The following is a 22,249-nucleotide window of genomic DNA, read 5'->3' on the forward strand; positions in this document are numbered from 1 at the left end:
GACAAGTCCAAACCCTATTACACCACCCTCTCAACTGCCTCTTAGCGAGATGCCCCAAGGCTTCTCATGATACAAACTCTCCCTTGATGCACAAGCTAATAAACCTGTGTGTTTCTGGGGCTCTGTGGCTGGTGGGCATGCACAAACTTAACATTTCTTAAATAACAAGTTCTCAATTTTAGCTTTGGCAAAGGTGTTTTTCTGCCTCATGATGAGTCACTGATTGACTTAATAGAGCAAAGGATATTTAGGGGAATGTTGGCAGCCAGAGCTGCTATTTTAGTAAACTGTAATTGTGGTGGCAAATGAAAGAATACCAATGATATTTATTTCACAGTTTGATTCCAAGGTTTGCTAAAGCTGATAACTAATTTTAGCAATTTTACCCATTCTCTGGTGTTATCGAAGTAAGGTGATGAATCCCTTTCTTGTTCTTTAACAGGTAAACTGCCTTTTCCCCCTTGTTGGTGGGCTACATTCACACAAAATAAATTTAAGTTCATGAGCAAATAAAAATTAATTTGACTTTGAGAAATATAATTATCAGTGTTTTTCTAACCTGCTTTTGAAATTAAGGAAAAGAAACAAAGTTTTGCAAAACAACAATGAGAAGAATAAGCAATAAGAAAAAAAGAACAGGGAGTAAGAGAAGAAAATGAATAAACTTCAGTTGCAAATTAGACAAGTTGGACACCGAAAGAGAATGAAAGAAAGATGGAGAAAAGACATGAGAAATGAAAATGAAGTGGAAAAGCAGGGCAGAAAGAGACAGGGAAAGGATATTCACATATAAAAAGAGAAAGGAAAACACAAAGCAGTGATCTCTTCTCTTCCAGGAGGTTGTCAGGATTTTCTTTTTGTTCTTATATATAAGGTGGAATCTATATATAATTCTCTGTTCTGCATTGATATGACCAGAGTGATAAACTATGATTTTTACTGTGTTGAAATTTAGCTCTGGATGGGACTATGGAGCTTTCATTCCTTATCCTCATACTCTATTCTTATATTATTTTTTCACTGGCAAATATACCTTAAGTATATTATTACTTCTGTCAGCTTCTGCATGTCGGGTCACCTAGAGGAATCTGATATTGAAAACACCCCAAAATGTAAATGTATCCCTGCCATTGAATTTGAAAAGATCACATTAAGTGTTTTTGTTTGTTCATTTACATATTTGCTTTTTATTTTTTTCCTGAATCTATTAACCTGAACCATCCTTTTGAGAGGATTTCAAAACAAAAGGTAACTTTTATATTTTACATTTTTCTTAGCTAACTCTTAGGTCATGCTACTGTACACCCTCCTTCCACCCCTTTTATTTTAACAAAGATCCATGTTCAGGGTCCATTAATTGTTTCTCAAAAGGTCAGTTAATTTCACTAATTTTAATAATATAGATCCCAGTTTGGTGAAAGGGGTTCCTATCTATTGGGATTGACTTAGAAAATTACTGTCAAATACGTATGCCAACAAGTATAATTAATAAATATTATTGATATTATTGATAATCTAATGCTAAACAAATTTTTGTTAGCTCTTTTACCTTGTTGAATGCTAATATTTAGGCTTGATTGGCATATATTGGGTGTTATCTCTTCTTCTATAGTGTATAAATCTAGACATAGGAAAATTTTTTCCTGCAAACAATGTCTTCCAACAAAACTGTATGTTTGTATTTTTGTTATTTGTTCATTTGTTTTTGTTTTGATATTTATAGCATGAGTTCTAGATAAGAATATCTGATGGCCATACTTGGGAGGTGGAAAATCCAAATCTGATCCTGTAATGGTATGGAAGGGATCTTATGCCAAAAAAGCGGTATATGTTGGGTAAATTTGTTTATTTTTCTAATTTATAAATAAAAATGTTAATATTATAGCTAATAAATTGAAGCAAATTTTACTTTTTTCTTCTTTTACATTATGTTATGAAGATGAATGCCTGAGCAATTGGAACCAGAAATGTTGCAGTCAAAATACCCAAATTCCTTCCAGGAATCTATTATGACATTTATTTATTGAAAGATCTCATTATAAAACCCACTCACCTTGTTTCCACCATGAGAAGGTAGATTGGTGAATCTTTACATCTCCAGATAAAGGTAAAAATGCTTCACAGTTTAAAAAAGTATTCTTTATAAGGCTATCAAGTCATAGGCATAAATTAAATACTATTTATTTTCCTATAGATTTTTCAGTTTCCTGGTTAAAAATGAATAATGTAAGACATATTTTCCCAGCAATTAGTTGCTTGTGGGCTTCAAAAATGTAATCAACTGATAAAAAAATAAGAATCACCAAATTGGGTCTGCTGTGTGGATATTTGAGAGAGTAAAGATCCAGGAAATCTGTGATACGATAGTATTAGAAACAGAGAAATTCCGAAAAAAGTCAAAGTAACGTCTCATATGATATTTCAATAAGTTGGATCATCCAAGGTGGGAAAATTTCACTACTTCCATGGGACATTTGTGATAGTAAAAAGTGTGTAGGGGGAACAAAGTAGGGGTGGAATGTCTTTCTGGCTCTTCCACTAGCTTTTTCGCCTTAGAGTTGTGCTGATTTTAAAATCAGGTTCCCTTGGATGAATAAAAAAATTTAAAAATGTAGGAAAACAATATGTATAATGGAAGAACATGTCAAGGGAGTGGCTGTGGAAGCTGCTGCCATCCAAAAAAGAAATCCAGAGCCGGAGGACAGCTACCAGAACTTGGAAGATAAAGACAGAAGCGGGTGTGACAGGAGCCAGCCTGTGAAGGTTTGGATGAATAAATCTCTAAAATACTCTGCCATGATTTCACCCAGGTCCAAGGAAATGAAGAGCCAACAGGGCCATGTGTGCCTTAGAGGAGTACTATGACAAGAATAAATTCAATATGGAAGACAGGAAAAGGAAAGAGGCAAACAACAATGATTTAGGGAATGGGAAGTTAAAGCTTAAAATGTACAGGGTTCCTATTTGGAATGATGGAACTGTTTTGGTGATGGATGGTGGTGATGGTAGCACAACACTGTGAATGTAATTAACAGCACTGAAATATATATTTGAAAATGATTAAAAGGGGAAGGTGTTAGATTGTATATATGGTAACAACAGAAATTTTTTTTTTAAAAATCCATGGAACTACACTATACAAACTATAAGTTAAACCATAGACTATCAAAATGTTCTATCATCAATTGTAACAAATGTTCCACACCAATGCGATAATAGGGTGGTATATGGGAATCCTGTATTTTATGTACAATTGTTCTGTAAACCCATAACTTCTCTACTAAGGAAAAAACAAAAGAATAACTGGAAGAAAGAAAATCTGGATACCATATTGTACATCACTGGAGTTGATAACTCAGGGCTTCTTCAAAGAGGGAGGAGTCAGAGACAGAATTAAAAATGAATCAATAGACTTTCCATCACTTAAATTCTCTAAGCCCCAGAATGCTCAACTGTGATGTGAAAGTCAATACGGCTGTTCAGATGAAACAGCATATGCAAAAACTCTATGTACAGCCTAAGCACTATAAAATATGTGGTATAGGGAGACCACACAGGACAGAGAACATGGGCCTCCAGGTCAGATAGACTCAAATCAAATCCTGCTTCCCAGGTTGTGGAAATTAGTCTAGCTACTTAATCTTATTAAGATTCTTCCCCTAATGCAAATGACAGATTTTTTTTTTTTTTTTTAAATAGAGCAATTTAAACATCTAGCAAATTCTTTCAATAGATAGCCAAAATATTTTCTTATTTTTCCCTTAAATGGATATAATTTGCTTTACAAAAGATGAACACAACTGCTCACAGAGAAAACACATGGTGGGGAGGACAGTGGTATTTTGTTCTGAGTGCATACATGGCCAGGGGCCATCATTACTCCAAACACCCTTTCTGCTAAGGACAACTGAAAGTCAGGGTGTACTATAAAGGTGCCTTACTTTCTTGCTTAAGATCAGGTAATAAGCTAAGTGGGTGGAAGATGTTTGGTTAGCTCTATGCAAAGGAGGGTCCTTGTGAAAGGGATCTCCCTCTGAGACCAGGAGGTGAACCAGAGCCTGTCTCTGCTCAAACTCCCCGCAGTGTATCCAAGGGGAGAATGGGTGAAGCCATATAGGGATCCCATCCTTCTTACCTCCCATTTTTTTTCGACATAGGTAATTTCTACATACTTTCATGGAAGTGAAACATAACGTGTGCCTTGGATGCTTTAGTTGTGATAGAAGTGGGAATGGACTCCAAGAATGGAAAGGATTTATGTATGAGAATAGATGTGCCTACATAAGAAGATACACATTTTTTGATCATATATTGAGTAGAGGCTCAGTATGGTATAGTGGTTAAATATGTAGACAATGGCACTAGATTTTTTTGCCATTCCTCAAATGCACCAGATCAGAGCCACCCCAGGCTTTTAGTTTCCTTGGTCTCTCTGCTCAGAAGGTCCTTTCCTAGGATTCTTGCACAGTGCATGTCTTTGATAATTCAGATGGCTGTTCAGAGGTCCTTGACCACCCTAATTAAATTCTCCTCTGCACACTCTCTTTCCCCTGAGCCTGAGTCTATTTTCTTTTTATCGCTTATTTTCTGAAATCAATTAATGGGTTATCACACATTGATATTGTCTGAATCTCAACACTAGTACAAAAGCTCTGTGAAACTTTGTCAAAAGAGCCTAGAATAATGTGTGGCACACAACAGGTGCTCAATAAATATTTTTTGAATGAAAAGACAAAAAAAAAAAAAAAAAGATTTTTTAGTTAGGATCCTAGCTGTGGCAGCTATAACAATGGCCTCTCGGCTCTCATGATGCAGGGAAAGAGTGTAATTGAATGACAGCCCCAGTTGTTACACTCTGAATCCACCACTGCATTTGTGCCTGGGCCACCCCGAGCTGAGTGTGGCAGGGATACTCAGGCAGGCCCATTGCTGCAAGAGGTGGGATTCATCTGATGGGAGACTATGGCTCAAGAACTCCCCCTCAGCCTCACCCAAATTATCTTAGAACTGCACTGCAGTCTAAGACCTCTCCTACCCAACATGCCTTCCTTCCCTCTTTCTTCCAGTCAGATCTGCTTCATGGTCTGAGGTTCTCCCGGTCTCCTCAAACTTCTCCACCTTATTTTCACTCACAGGCATTTTCCCTAATATATCTGTTGCACATCTTATCCTGTCTTGTCACCTGCCTCTTGGAGGACCTGAAATAATACACTAGTTCTGCTGTGCAACTGGCTTGGGCACCTAATGTAGCTTTGCCTGTTTTCTCATCTGTTAAACGGAGGTAAATATAATGTCTGTCTCATAGGCTTGTTGTGAATTTTATGCTTCCCACAACATTAGGAAAACACTTAACACAGGCTAGATACTAAATAAATATTTACTGGATGCTCTTAAAAAATAAAAGATTGCAATGATCAATTTAAATGGGTTAAACTGAGGAGACATAAAAATACCCTAGGCTAAACAGTAAGCTGATATGAAGCTGGGTCAACCAGTCATCCTTGGCACAGACATAATCTTCTCAGTCTATGTTTTCCATCTTTGTGCTGCCTCTGACCTCAAGCAAGGAGATCATAAAAGGAAAACCATAACTAAAATCATTATTCAGGGAGACTTATATGTCCCTCTGGATCAGAAGTCAGTCTTCTCACTGCAGTTTATTTTTTCACTTCCCTTCCTTAATTATTTTGAAATGTCCACTTTCTTGCAAGCTGAAGTTAATATTCATTTATTTATTTACTTTCTTTACTTGTCTGTGATGTGCTGATTTTCCCCCCATTTGATTCCTTTTTTCTGCTTTGTCTGCATAAATTTGGCTCTTTCACAAGTTCAACTGAAATCTTCATTCCCTTAACACATTGTCATTAACTTAGAGTTCTTCCCTTTATCATATTCTGAAGCATATTTTCTTCACCTAACCTTACAATGATTTTGTACCTAATCTGAAAGCAAAACCTCTTGAGTAAACTGTACATTCTCATCCTACTTTATACATTTGATGTGCACTTTAATAGACTTGTTTTCATTTTGAAAATGACATGCTGATGTAGCAACAATGAGGTAATGTACTGTGTCATATACACAGTAAATTACTTCAAGATCACTGTGGTCGGAAAAGTTGTTGAAAGGTTTTAGCTTTTTTTCTGTATACTTTTAGCTTTCAACAGAACTAGTGTAATGGCTGCCTTGAAATGGAAGGATTCCTGGCTTCTCTTGATAAATTGTTAATTTCTTGGATAAAACCTTTGGAAATCCAGTTTCTATCACTGGGCTATTTAGTGTTATAAATGACTTGAGTATGTGAATATATCTCAATAAAATGAAGATTAAAAAAAAAAAAGAATAAATGACTTGAGCATGTATCCTGGGAGTATTCCATACTTTATACAATTAATCATGGAGAAATGCTTCAAATGACAATAATGGCACACATATTTTTAAAAGTTCACTTTATCATTAGTAAATATTTTTTTATGACATTACAACATATTTTTTTCTCTCATGAAATTAAAAAGCTGTCCCAAGGTAATCACAGTTGTTTATTGAACCATGTTTCCAGCTGAGTGTTAACAGGGTCCCAGTTAAAATGACTCGAAGCTGAAGTCAAGTGAAGAAATAAAACAAACTAGAAAGAAGAATTTGTAGAATGAGGTTAACATTGAAGCATGTAGTATATGGCTCATCGGTCACAGAAAGCTGTAAATGAAAAGCTTTGGCAGATATGTTAACTTCTTTCATGACCCTACAGATGCCTTGACGCCCTGAAATATCTGCACTACAGATCTCAAAATATGAAGCTACCACATCCCTACAAAGTTCTCATGTTAGATTTCCTGACTCCTCTTTAGGTATAATTAATCACACATTCAATAAAGTTCTATTTCATGGGACATTACAATAAATCATAAACTGTCAGTATGAATTATTCTGTAGGAAAGGATGTTGGTTATTGCAGATTTATTTTGTAATTCAAGTAGCTGCCATTAACGTATCTTGGATATGGTACAGGACATATAGATGGGAATATGGGGGATAAGCTGGAGTTGCTGCAAATGACTAGTGACCTGGAATTTGTATTCCTACTGTGAATACTGCAAAGGAGGAAGAAGTATGGTAGGATACACGTTACAGCAAAATCACCACTTTATTTATGGGAAGCTTTGATTAAGATTCCATTCTGACTTTGTAAAGGTCATTCAACTTCTTGATTAAGGTAAATTTCTCATGTTTTCAAGATTCCCTAGTTCCATTTTAAACCTCTATTGTAATAATCATGGTCATGCATAAGATACTTGTAATTCACAGTTTGCCAGCCAAAATCTTTTCTGATAATGATTAGGTCAAAATCATGGTGCTGATTTCCAAAGCTGCCCTGAAGTGGCTTGCTAGAAGATATGGACTAATAAGGCTTGTCAGCTATTTCACCAAAGATTATTTTATATCTGGATTACCACAACATTCTGTACCCATAACTTTTATCCTTCATGTCTCCATTTATATGTCACTTCTGAACTCCTTAGATTGGTAGATGTACCAGCTATGCCCTCTTGTACAATTTGGGGCTTCATCTCTCATTGCATTTTATTTATTTATTTATTTATTTATTTATTTAACTTTATTTATAAAAAAATAAAAAAAAAATAAAAATAAATTTCCAGGTAAAATAAAACAAAGGAACAGGAAAAACAAATATCCTGATATAACTTCATTGCTTCCAATATGTTCCTACCATACCACAAAATTTAACAAACCATAGTCCTTCTTGAACATTCCCACATCATTAAGATCACCCTCAATATCTTATTTGTTCTTATTAGATTATTGTTCCCCCTTCATTAACTGCTATCTATCTCTAGGTCCGTCATATTCTATAATAAGAGTTCACATTAATGGTAACATACCACGTCTTGGTTTTATATAGTTTTATAATAAGGGTACTGGTTTACTTGTCTAGTTCTCACAATTGGATTGCAAACTCTGATGTGATGGCTGTGTAAATCTGGTTCAATTTGAATCCTCAGCCTTCTGAACAAAGTTGGTATGTCATAGGCACTCAATGGATACTTGTTTAAGGTTTAATAAATGAGCAGTTATGGAAACATCTACAATCTTATTCATATTTCTGTGTATACAACTTCTCTGTCCTATGATGCTATGAGCAATTTATAGGTATTGGCTGGGTCTTATTTATCTCTGCATCCTCTTTAACATCTAATACTGTCATATAAAGTAGATAAACAAGTATCTGCTGAAAGAATAGGGTGAAGACTCAATAATTACCATCAAGTTGAACAAGGCATTGGGCTAAGTTCCATGCTTTGACAAAACCATGTGTCTTTTGGGATTAAAAACTTAGTTCTTTCTCTCAGTAAAGTGCCCTTTTTATTAGATAAAGCATAAGTCCTTATCACAAACAGAAGCCTGGTTGACAGAGAAGGTAATAACTATAAGCACTCAAATTAATAGACTGGTAAAAAGAAAAAGTTTTGATTAGTTTGCTTGGCTTCAGAGAAGTCTACGAAAAGGAAAACAGTGGCTCACTATGTCTCACCTGAATTTGTCACTTAAAATTCCTTTTAAAGCATTACCTTTATTATCTTAAAGATAACTTGATACAAGAGATACAGGGTTTTAATACAGGTTGAACAATATATGAACACTATAGTCTTATGCAGAGTTTTCTAATCTTAAAGCCATCTTATCATGGTAATTTTTTTAAAGAAGCCAGTTTGTAGTATATATCTACAGCTATCACAGAGATGTCAATAACCAAGACCTTTATCATCTAATGTACAAAATTCATTGCTCAATAAATAAGTATATTATACTCAATACTATAGCCCATGTTTGATATCTATTTTATTTCTTTTACTTTCCATGAATTTTCCTTAAAGTTACTTTGTTCTTGATGCTAAGCCTCATTTTATTAACATGTTCTGTGAAACCAGTCATCAAGCTAGGAGGTGAGATTGAGAGAGTTTAGGGTGTAATTGATTTCACCACAGGGACACCCATTATTAAGAATAATATCAAGATAGTTTTCTAAGCTCTAGTAATACTTCATAAAACCTGGAATTGAGAAAAGTCATTTTTTAATATCTTACCCTCTGCTTTTCAAATAGCGCCTTGGAAAAAATTAATATTTCCCTCTTACAAAAAATCTTCCAAACTTGCCTTGTATGCACTGCAGAAACTGTGATTGAATTTTTTTTTTTTGTCTTCTCTTGATCTTGTCAGCATATCATTAATTTGCTATTAAACTACCTGCTTTACAAAGTTTATTTTGTAGCGTGGCATGGTTCTTTCTCTCCTTAGTGATCTCATGAGATGACAAATTGCTATATAAGATAACGAATGACTAGAACTTGGCAGATATAATATTTTTGTTGTTTTCCCTGCTTCCATTGAGATGCTGTCAATCCCTTACACCATTATAAACAGATGGTTAATTGTTACAAAGCTACATACTGTCAATGTAGAAACTTGCCTACTTCTTGGTAACATATGGTTTAAAAATAATCTTAGGACATTTATAAGGATAATGCAAACCCAAGACTAGTCCTCTAGAAAAGTATGAGGGCATTCTGATTATTTTCAAATTTATATTTTATCTTACACTCTCTGAAGGATAGAAATTTGGTGTCCTAAGGATAAACAGAGTTTGGATATATCCTGGAAACATGTTAAAAGATATTTAAATAACTTCTAGTTTTCATTTAGTGGTGCTTTCCTGCTCTTAAGAAAACACAAGCATTAACAATGGAATGGAGGTAATGTCCATACCTTGTCTTTGAAATCAACATCTCATCCAATTCAACATACCTTGGTCAGAAGCTGCTGTGAAGTGGATTTTTTTTTTTTATTTAAATCATATTGTATAGTTAGAACTGGAAAGATTTCTGACAACAGTCTGAAGACAGTCAATATTGTCCATGTTCCTTCAGTGACTCATATTACTTAAATATTAATAAGAGATATAATAACTGCCTGCAAGAGAGGCAAATCACAGTTGGTGGAGTATAATGTGCATTCATGTTAGAGATTTACTGACTTTTCCAGTATCTGTTTGGCTTTACTCTATGGAAGCTTTTATTGTATTGTGTCAGAGCTCTGTTTCTGACCAGTAGCCTTTAATGGCAAGTGGGCTTGACTTCTTAGAGGCAATCATTCATATTGTCCTTAGGATACCTGCTCTCATCTGACATCAAACATCAACTGAAAGCAAAACTTCTTCCCCAATGTCAAGCTCTCGTCCATTTGTTGTCTTCAAATTCTGATCTGATGAAGCCAACACTACTCAATAATCTAATTCTGATAGTCATGAGATCCATTTTCATGATACCTTTGAGAATTTAGAGTCACATTCATACTAACTTAAAAAATATTTCAAAAGATTTTCAAATTCAGTGTATAGCATTTGAAACCTTTTGCAAGCAGCAATGTAATATGCTATGTAAATAATGTGATTTTTTAGATACCTGAATCTTTCAACTTAAGACTCTAGGAGACTAGAGAAAAATCCGTTTTAAAAGATTGAATTTCAAACAGCAAAAACATTAACATGGATGCTACATAGAAACAAGGGTATTAATCCCATACATTAAAAACATCATTGCTCGATTTTGCTTATGTCAAAAACATTGTAAATATTCCTTTTCACCTTTAAATAACTACAGTTTGGCTACACACTTTAATTTAGGTAATTTAATCATGATAAAGTGTGCTAATATGTTAATATACCATACTATCTAGTTTATGATAACTCTGAAAACGCAGCATGGGACTAATGCCACAAGATAACAGCCTGTCATCTTCTTTGTCCTTTCCTCTGTCTTTCCTTCTGTCACATTTAGATCTGGCTCAAACAAACTTTTCCAGGGAACCCTGATAATAGGTCAGTTTTCATCTCCGAAGAAGTAGGTTTTTCTGGGCTTGGGGTGCTCTCAAATAGACTTTTAAGAATCCTCTAGACTTTCAAATATCACTGATAGGCATTTTCTAAAACTTAAAAAAAAATTCCTGGGCTTAATTAATGTCAGAATCTCAATTGTTCTATAGAGTCAATTCTTTAACAGAGACATTCTTCTGTAACTATTGCTTGGGAAGGAATTAAATTTCAAACTTCCTTTCTAATTTTGACTTACAGTCACAAAACTTTTCTAGAGATCTACAATCTATGTGTGACATCTTTCTTTCCTCAAATAATCATTGCTGTAAACTACAAACTTAACCTCAGTCAACCTGAGCATTTCCTCACTTGCTGCTGCATGTGACCTTCATAAGCTCCCCTTTTCCACTCCTCAGTGGTGCTCCCTTCTACTTTCTGAATGGAAAAAAGTTTGTATTTTACATGGAGAGGGTGGTCTTACAAAGAAAAAGAAATAATTGAGCACATAACACATGCAAAACATTGCCTAAAGTAATGCAGGTAGATTCCCATTGGAACCATTTTCTCTCTCTACCTGCCTTGGTACATAAGATCTTGTACCCACTTGGAAGTTTTGGGCAGAATGCTTCAGCCATTTCTCTACCCACTTTTACTCATTTATCTGTTTGTGTGTGTGTGTGTGTGTGTGTGTGTGTGTGTGTGAGAGAGAGAGAGACAGAGAGAGAGAGAGAGAGAGAGAGAGAGAGGAGAGAGAGAGAGAGATGAGGCATGTAATCAGTAAGAATGGGAATGGGATCAAGATGCACATAAGTCCTCTTCGGCTGAGCTCTTTTCAGGCCCCCTCAGCAGCTGAGATTCTCATCTGTTATCTGGCCTAGTCTCAGGGCCTCATTTTTTTTTTATTAAAGGCTATTCAGTGATTCCTGCAGGCAGTCAAGGATGAAAACTGCTGCCTAACAGGAGGCAACAGTATGGACCAGTTGAAGAATTGAGCAAGGGAACCAGGTTTTTCCTTGATTAAGAAAAAGCATTTATCTTAGAGGTCCAGGTGGCTTTTCTGGATCTCAAACTGAGCAAGCAGAGTTTTGATCTTGAGCAGAGAAAGCATTCTTTAGTTAAGCAAGAGAAGTTTCTCCCAGGGCATTTGGACTGAAGAGGCAGTTTCGCTTCTTTGGGGGCTTCGTAAGTCCATGTGGAAAGGGCCAGGCCTTTGTTGCAGAAAGGAAATGTTCAAATCAAAATAAGAAGAACTTCTTTTCAGATATCAGAGACCCAACCTTTTTTGTTGTCTCTACCAGAGCTCTGAGTATAAGATTTTTTGGAGGTGAGGCATTGGGAGATATTTCATTTTTTATACTTTTTCTTAGCTGGGGTTAAGGGAGGGAGTAGTATTCTGGGAAAGCCATGCCATGCTGCAATAGGAAAATAGGTGGTAGAAGGGGAATTTTACACTGCTATTTGAACAGTTAATGTCAATCAAACCCTGGAGGATACAAAAGCTTTAAGAAAGCAAGGTTTGAAGGAGAAGCATAAAACAAAGACGCCACTCAGAGTTTAAAAGGCTTAGTTTGAGAAGGAACGCCTGATAGGACAAGTAACCTCTTGATGGAAGAATTCCTCCACTGGAGTTTAGGTTTTCACTCCATGCAGAGACACAAATTAACATAGACCATAGACCTCCAAGGAAGCTAAAACCCAGAAGATTTTCTTTCTCCCTACTGCTTTTTTAGTCTGTCCTTCCTCCAGAAACAATTAAGTTTTCACCATGATTTTTATCTGGCAACTAGGGTGTAGGCTTAGATCAGTGCTGTCTAATAGGAATGTGATGTGAGCCACATATATAATTTAACATTTAGCTGCATTGAAAACGTAAAAGGAAACAGGTGGATTTAAAAAAATAATTTTAATAATGTATTTTATTTAATCACATTCATCATGAAATAGTTATTAATGATATATTTTACATTCTTTCTTAAAATCTTGTGTGCATTTTATACTTATAGCCTATCTCAATCTGGCTGCTTAATTTTAATTGGAAATAAATTGATCTATAATTAGATTGCATACAATTTACAGTTGAAAAAATAGATTCACATACCTAAGTTGCTTCAAACTACTTAAAAGTTTTCCAATAAGTGAACTGAGTATAAATTTTTAAATTTATAATGAAATAAAAAAAAAAAATCATTCCTCTGTCACAATAGCCACACTTCCAGTGCAGATCTAGATTGTTCCTGAGAATATAACTTTGCAATAGTTTTTATCCTTTAAAATATTTTTTATATTTTCTAAATGTTGTGGGTGTGCATTTAGTGCTGTGATCACCTTGTGTATCCTTCCAACTCTTTGCAAAAGTGGGGCTTGAAGGGACCACACAGAGAAAAACAGTCTAAACTGATGTTTGATCCCTCTCTGACTCCTTTGTTTCTTTTTCAATTGGTTCAACACTCAGAGTCTGATTAATCATCAACGTCTAATTTCTTATAAAGTTTTAAAAATACAACACTGACTATACTTTAAACAAACCTCACAATCCTCATTTTCAGCAAGCTTACTCTTTCATTGCATATGGATATATGGGGTTTGTATTGTTACTCTTCATGGTGAGGAGCAACTTTTCACCACCTATATTAGACTTGCTCTTATTAAGAGGAGGCATATTTTCACTTTACGAATCATTAAGAGAAGAATCAGCCTGACTAGTAAGCCAAGTTGATCTAGGGGTAGGGGCTCAAGCTATCAACACATAAACATCTTGCACAGTGTATTTAATTGATAAACTACCTTTGATTTTCCATTTGCATCAAGCTTAATTGTTCTCTTTGAATTTCATATACCATTTGTAAAACAGCATGACAATTCTACTACAAGATAGTCTAACATTTTCTTAAAGTTGGTTCCTTAGCCTTATAATCTTAAGTCAAATCTTGAAACTCTTAATCATTTTTAAGCAAAAACACACTCAATATTATTATATTAAAAAGTATAGTGTATAGATTTTCTCAGAATCTTATCTCTCCTTCCATTATTTTGAGTCTTTGGTATCAGGAAGCTTTTCCTACCACCCAGATGCTTTATCAATGAAAGTCTGAAATTACCAACAAAAAGAAAAAGAAAGAATGAAAGAGTTAGGCTTATTATTTATGGATCATCAACTCAAACCAAATAGCCAGTTAAATTTCATAGCAAATGATTCATCCAGAAAATAATCACGTTAGATTTCAGATCATGGAACAATTGTGCCAAACCTGATTCTAGGGCTCACAGTGCAAAACAGCTTAATTAATACTCTTTAAACAGAAATATCACATATAATTAAGCTTCTAATTTGGACTCCATTACTTTGGAATTTATGAAAAATTCAGAGAAGGGTTGAGTTGAAATTTACTTGAGAATTGCTAAGAGAATAAATAAACAGGATTTAAAAGGGGTGGTTGATTTACTCAAGAAAACAAGCTATTGTTAAGGATTTAAAACATATTACTTTCTGCTAATGTACAAATAGGTCTTCTCTGTGCTTTAAAATAGGCCCTTTAAGACCTTTACTTAGTAACAATTCTAGCAATGATTTTGAATTAAGCCTAGAATTGAATGTAATAAACCTGAATTTCTTTCATAGTACTTTGCTGATTTTTTAAATTCAGACTTGCCTCCTCCCCAATTAATCTTCACTAATGAGTTATGATTGAATATAAACCTAGAGTGACGGTCTTAGAAAGTGTGGTGGTGCTACTTATGCACTTCAGAAAATAAGTGACATTAGCAGACAATGAAAGGAAGGAAAGGAGTGGGAATCTCAGCTTTACTGCCATCTGTGACTCATAAAGGCACTTTAATGACAAGTCCTTTCTTCCTGGAGAATTTAAATGTGACTCATGAAGTTCAGTGCTCCATCTGTTAGTCAACTTTATATTTTTTGAGCTTCAGGTTAATGGGGAAGGGACAGGGTGAGGAAGAAGAGAAAAAGAAAAGCGGAGAAGGGATTTTAGATTTTAGAGATGGCCAAAGCAAGGTCTCAAGTTTTCCTCTACAAAATGGGGATGATATTACCTGAGGCAGAAGGAACTAGGTATACTGATCCTGTTTTTATTTAAAATTTTGATATTTTGTTCATTGTGGAATTTTTGCATTAATCTAATTTTTTAAATGACTGAATCAAAATATTTTTATTTTGAGTTTTTTTGATGTCCTCTTAAATTTTGTGCCTTAGGCTAGTAAGTCACGCATTTACCCTATCTGATCCTGATGTCAGTGACAATCTCTGAGGATTGCTGTGAGAATTAAATGAAATGACATCTGTGAAGTGCTGATTTATAGTGGATAACTGCAAACAGTTAGTACTTCAGTTATAATGTGCCAAAGTAATATACTGGGCTTCCCTTCCTTGTGCCCTACAATGTACTAAACTGAATTTGCTGGTTTGCCTTTGGTACAGTAACATTTAAATACAGTAATGCCCCATAGTGCCAGGAAATAGTTTAGTTAAAAAATAATAACTTTCCCATATTGCAAATAAGGAAACAGAAACAGGGAAAAGTCAATAACTGCTCAATTGTGTGACCGGTTGGTACTTTGGTTACTCAACCATATCTACTTCATTTCTTCTTCATTTCATTCAATCCTTCATGAAGGATTTCACTTCATTGCCCCCTTGCACTTAGATGGGGCCCTGTGAGAGTGCCGCCCTGTGGGATGTAAGTGGGAATGATGTATCACCAGTGGTATGCTAGTAAACCTACGGCAACTAGATCTTCAAAACAAACATAAAAGCATATATGGATGTATATATGGCTATATATACATATATGTGTTTATTATAAATTCTACTGATTTCGAGGACATATGGCACACAATTGTTAAACAATTATAAAATATATAAAACTCTTTATTGTAAATTTCATATAGCTAAATGATCCTCAGAGAATGCCTTCATTGATTTTTGCCACACACTCGTATTTGTAGCCAACGTATGGTTGCAATTGATAGGTGAGTATAGTTCCAACATGAAGTTCGTTAATATTTTCATTTATATTAATGAGAAAAATGAAAGTTAAACGATGATGTATGTCAGAACTTCACTCACTTATCAATGATGTGAACAATTTCTTTGCTGTATTGAATAACAGTTTTCAAATACTGTAAGGATATTTCTTCAATTTGGGGGGCTATACAAAATGTAATAGATATAGACATGATACATTTTTAAGTTTAATCTGTTATCATTTTCTCTACTATTTTCTTAAGTCTAGAAAATTCACAAAACAAGAAATTGAGCCATGATTTACAATGTCCGCCAATTTCTGTGGTGCAAATCCTTCCACCATCACTACTTGCAAGCCCCCAATGTGGTATCACTAAGTGCAGAATTTGGAAGAGCCGTGTTGTAGCTTACCATTAAACTGTACTTCTACCATCCAGATATTATTAACATAACCTCAAGAGCATAGAAATAGTCATAAATGTATTAAAATAATTAGGAAGTTATAAGTTTTTGGTATTTGTTCACTATAATGCAATTTTAAAAAATTGTAATTTTTTAAAGTTTATAAGTCTATATAATTTAATTTTAATAATGATTGTGTTTAACAACCAGCTTACAAAATTCCTGAATATTTAGCCATCGACTCTCAGGAACCAGTGTGAACCAGCCACAACTCACCACTGTTGATTAATTCCAGGCCAAAGCATTTAACTGTTAACATAAAATACTGTATAGTGCTATGCTGAATTCTGAATCTACATGTTGACTTGGCACCTTTTTAAAAGAGGCTACATTCACTTGGGGTCTGAATGGAACAGAGCCCTCTCCCCACCCTGCTTTATTTTGGATATTACACATGAAAGAGAAATAAACATTTGTTCATTTAAGCTGCTAGGATTTTGGTAATGTTTGCTACTTTGGAATATCCCATAAAAAGGGGAGTGCCAGAATTTGACAAGGGCCGTCTGGCTCCAGATCTTATGCCCCTAACCAACATGTTAAAAATCTCCTCGAAATACTATTTTTTTCCTTCTTTCAGTTTTCTTTCTATAGTTTACCCTTCACCTCACATCAAGCAAGTGTGATCCACTATGCCCACATACAATAATGTTGTGGGCTCCTATCAAATAAACACTGGATCATGTGGAAATGTCCTCATCTTAGAATTGTCAAAGTTGTTACACATTTATCTTTTGCTTACAGAATACAAACTAAAGCAAGAATTTCTTTTTATTTGTTCTACCATTTTTTTTGTGTCTTCAGCAAAAGGTTATTTCTGAACCCTATAGTCTCATGGGAATGTCAACATTTATTTGCTAGGCCATCCAGAACACATCTGGAACATTAGAGCAAGCGTCTTACTAATTTTTTATTCGTCAACTAATCTCTATTAAGCATCTCTGGCCCTGGGTGTACTCAAGAATTTGATTTGAAATCTTACTAACAAAAGAGATTTTATTTAAAATATTTCCAAAAGGGGGCTTCTGCTTCTGGGAAGACTGAGTAGATAACTGCTTCCTTTTGCTAAGTACAACTAAAAAGCCTTGGCTCTTATATAGAAACAAATATAAGAAGACTTTGAAAGGTGGAGAGAAGGCATATTGGCTAGGGGCCTTGGGACCCAAGTAATGACACAGCAGTGAGTTCCCTGAGTTTTCTTTTTGCCTCACATATCCCAGACTTGTTGCTAAAGAAGCTGGCAACCCAGAATACCAATGGGGACATACACAAAAAGCCCCAACCAAAGCCACTTTCTCCAGCCAAAGGACAAGGAAAGAGGCAGCTTAGCAAGACAAAAAACGTTTAAACAATAACTGCTCTATTTCAGCCAAACACCATGGAAAGAAACTACTGTCCCACCTCTACCCAGGCCAGCAAGGGCCAAGCGGGGAGCCTGGACTTCCCTTCCCACATGGCAGGTAATGAGGCAGCAACCCTTACCCTTTCCCTCCTCTAGTGGTATCAAAGGAAGCCAGCTAAAAGAGAAAGTTTAAATAAGATCCATCGTGTTATATCACAAATGTCCAGCTTTCAATTTAAAATCACTTATCGTACCAAAAACCAGGAAGACCTTAAACTGAGTGAAAAAATTACAATCAATAGATGCCAACGTCTAGATGACAGAGATGTTAGACTTTCCTGGTAAAGAGTTTAAAGCAGCAGTGAAAATAATGCTTCAATGAGCAATAACGAACACATTTGGGCTAAATGAAAAATAGAAAGTCTCAGCAGAAAATAAATGTGATCCATAAGAAAGCCCCTATATAGGCTACTCAATCTCAACATTAGAGTATTAAAATGTTTATTTTAATGTACTTGAAATTTGTTAGTCAAAATTCAGAAGAATTGAAGAGAAAGTGTAGCCAGGTGGTTTGTTCTACCTAATGACACTGTGAAAGCACTCGTAGACCAAGGAGTCAGAACATTTCAAAATATTTAACAAATTTTTGAAACGATACAGAAAACGTCTTAGTCTCAATGTCGCATCTATAATTTTAGTTCTCAAACTAAAAGAGTGGATAGAACCTGATAGGAGGATACTTATGATCCAAATAATACTGCCACCACTTGTAGCTAAGATTGTGGGAATACAACAAAGAGACCTGATGGTAAATTGTAGAGATGCTCCTCTGGAAAGCTCTGCTCAGATATATGAATTAATCAATTAATTAATCAATTAATGCTGAAGAAAGTTCAGTTAGGTGACACCAACCTGAGGACCATGTGCTCATGCATGTATTTCTTTACCCTGAAGTTTTCTTGGAGTTAGCAATAAGGTCAATGGTTAAAAATTAAGATCACACTAGAGACTTTTTCAAGAAACTATATTTGGAAACCCAAGCCTGGATAAGTAGCTATATGACCTACATTTGCAGCTACAGCCAAGGAATACAGTTATTGATCTTTTTAATGTTGAGGATATATTTTCAGGAAAAGGTTAAATTGTGCTCAGAATATTCCCTTAAAAAGTCAGATTTTTTTTTTCTTAAAGGATTTTGTCAAAAAGTGATTGAAAAGGGAAACATTCCTTGGACTTAAGTAAGGGTTAATTTGAATGACCTTAACACGTTGTTTCTTTCCAGAAAACTATATTCCCCAAGGATACCTAAGCTGTTATCGCAGGCTGATGTGGCCTGCTATATTGCTGAAGCTGATCCTTTTCATTGGTGTCCATTTCACCTATTTGTCCATTACAATGCCAAACATGTGCCTTTTGGTAAAACTGATTCAAGTAGAAGTGATGACACTTACACCTCTCATTGTCTTCCGGATTATGAATCTGACTGTCATTAGAAAAGCGGGGTGGCTGGGTCCAAATAGCTCCTGTTCTGCCCATGTCTGTGCAAGGCTCGAGAGCAACTTGTTCACAAACTTGCCCATGCTGATGCAACAGACCAGAGAAGCAGATTTCCTTGGATGTATCTATTGTACAATTAGGTGTCCTGTGCATCCTTACCAAAGCAAAAGCTGTGATTCACCCTTTAGATTCCCTGGTCTGGCCCTACATTGATAACTGTTGGTCGGATATTTACTTAATGACAAAATGATCTTAGAAGAGGACAGTAAAAAAATAAAAAACAAAAAAAAAACCAATCTTGACTCCTGTTCAGAGAACAAAGACGAGTTGTGGTGAAGCATGTTTTGTTCTTTAGAAGTCTAAATTCCTAAGAGTTATGTCAGAGATGATTAATTTGTTTTCCTCCTATAAACACCAATGCGAAAAAATCAAATTTCTCAATCTGTTGGTATATTAACATTCATAATTGTGTTTATTGAAACACATGGTCATTTACTTGATGAAAATGTAATGTTGGCTTTGAGATCTTTTTATCTGTGCAGATTGTCTTAATGATATCACTATATTATGCTAATGGTCACTTTACAAAAATGCAAGTTATAAAATGCAACAGAATGTTGCTGTTTTATGCCATTTTTTTTCCAGTACAATCTCAATGATATATTAAATCTATCATGTTAACTACACTTCCAGGAGAATTTTTACTGAACAATTATCATCCTGATTTAATATATTTTCAGAGTACTTAGCTGGGACCTAGATAACTGATGTGCATCACAGTCTCTAATATGAGAATGTTTAAGACAATTTTTTACTCTGATTGTAGTACTTTTAAAATATAAACAAAATTAAAATTCCCTCCCAACAGACAATGGTGCAGTTATACATTTAAGGTTTAGTCTTATGTCTATGAATTATCAATACTTACATTCCATGAATTTTTGTTCTCTGGTACTTAATCTTTCTCTATGTTTCTGTAATTTGGAACCATTTCAGGAAATTAGATATTCAGCTATGTTTTTCTTACCGTTAAATAAAATTTGAAGTACAAATGCCTTTTTGAATCCAGACAGGTCAAATTTTCAACAGAAAGTATACTTGAAATAGGACTGAAATATTTAAGTATAAATATAAAAACTACTTTAAAATTGCTCAAAATATTTTCTTCCCCTTGCTGTCTGTGCTAAGTGTATCATAACACTTATTAAACTGAAAATAATATTATTTTTAACATAGAATATATAGAAATAAATGTGATATTCTGTGTTATTCTCTGGATTGTCACCTTCCCTCTGAGAACTACTTGTGCTGTCTTATGTGTCCACAATATCTATACCTCATATTTATGTTTTTATTTGTATTCTTCAAAATTTCAGATGTATTGCAAGTTTCTTGAATCAACTTGAATTATCCCCATTTGGAACTTGTTCAAACAATTCCTAGTCAAAATCTGGAGGATGGCATATGGCTAAATAAAGACCTTTTCCAGTTACATAATGGCTTACAGCAACTGTCATAAACTCTGCCCACATTTTCTAAGGCTACCCATGCACATCTTTGGGCAGTGCCTAAATATCTTGTATTTTGCATGTCAAAGAGAAATGTTATGTGCAATAGGGAGCAGAGAGCTTTTCTGTAAAACAGTATAAGAAAATATTAGGCTTTACTATGAATTGTTTATCACTAGCTGGCTGGGAAGTCTCTTTATGGCTGAGATCTCAGTCCCATTCTTTCTTTCCCTCCTAGTAGGTGCTCATGAAATTTTATTTGATCAATTCTCATATAAAGGGCATGCCTTATACACTGAAAAATGGCTGAACAAACACAGAAGTTCTGTCAAATGCTAAGATAGTCTGCTTGTTGGCAATTTTTCTCTCAGTATTGTCAAAGATCCAACTTTTAAAAAATATCCAGACATACAATGCTTTTGGTTATCATTATACAGACTCAGAAGTAAAGCAAAGAAATGAGACAATTTTCTGTACAATCAGGCAAGAAAAATAGCCTCAATTCTTCAATTTGCCTCTTTGCCTTACTTGCCTAAACACTGCTTGGGGAAGTGATGGTGGAAACTTACTAAGGTTTTCTATTATATTGATTACTTTTAAAACTAATATTTCTTTGGACAATTTGCTCAAGGAATCTTTTCTGAAGGCTTAATTGAATTTGAAGCCCTACGTAGTGCTATTTTTATTTATTACATGATGAATTCACCTAGATTACACTTAAAATTTTTTACAAGTAATTTGCTGAGTTTAAGCCTCAGATAGTTTCTCTCATAAAGTCATGGAGCTTAATTTCCAACTGGATATTGGAGAATATTTATGATACTATCTTCCGATCATTCAAACTGAAAACCTACATGTCATTCTGGACAAAGTCTTAGAGATTTGATCTCCTTAAAGCCTCGTCTATCACCCTTTTCCTTTCCATCCTTACAGCCCTTACCTTTGTTCAAGTTCTCATTACTTTTCTCCTGGATTGCTGCTTTCAGTCTCATCTCCATCTAATTCATCCTTCCTGCTGTGACCATAGTGATTTTTCTAAAATACAAATGAGCTCATGTGCCTCCTCTACTTAAAATCCTTCAACTCCTCATGATAGCTTTCCTGATGATGTTCCAACTCCTTAGCTTAATACACAAAACACTTTGTGATCTGAGCCATGTTTTCCCATGCCCCCCTCCATGTGCTCTTCCTCCACTGGACCTCAAAGCACTCTACACTGGAGCTATATGGAAATGCTTACAGTTACTAAGACACTCCCTATGTTTAGAAAGTCTTCTTCGTGTGCTCCAGACCAGTGGTTCCCAACTGGGGGTGAATTTGTGACCCCAAGATCACATCCTAAAATGCACAGGGCAGCACCCCCATAACAAAGAATTATCCATCAGAAGTGCCAAGGTTGAGAAACCCTGCCCTAGTCCAACCTTTATGTGTTTGTTTACCTACTTTCTCCTACTCTTTATTTAAGACTTAGCTCAAATGTTACTGCCTCTGGGAATATTCCTTTAACACCACCTGATCTGATTTTGATTTAACTCTTCTGTCCCTTTTTACTACTCTGTACATCCCACTGTCAC

At 35.1% G+C, this 22,249-nt stretch overlaps 1 protein-coding gene across 1 annotated transcript in view; it reads right to left on the minus strand.

The window, feature by feature from the left end:
- The window catches only part of CNTNAP2 (contactin associated protein 2), a 2,391,149-nt gene that overhangs the window by 571,647 nt on the left and 1,797,253 nt on the right, over positions 1 to 22,249 (minus strand). The window lies entirely within an intron of this gene.

The sequence above is a fragment of the Choloepus didactylus genome, chromosome 5 (genome assembly GCF_015220235.1).
Source record: "Choloepus didactylus isolate mChoDid1 chromosome 5, mChoDid1.pri, whole genome shotgun sequence".
Classification (NCBI taxonomy): Eukaryota; Metazoa; Chordata; class Mammalia; order Pilosa; family Megalonychidae; genus Choloepus; species Choloepus didactylus.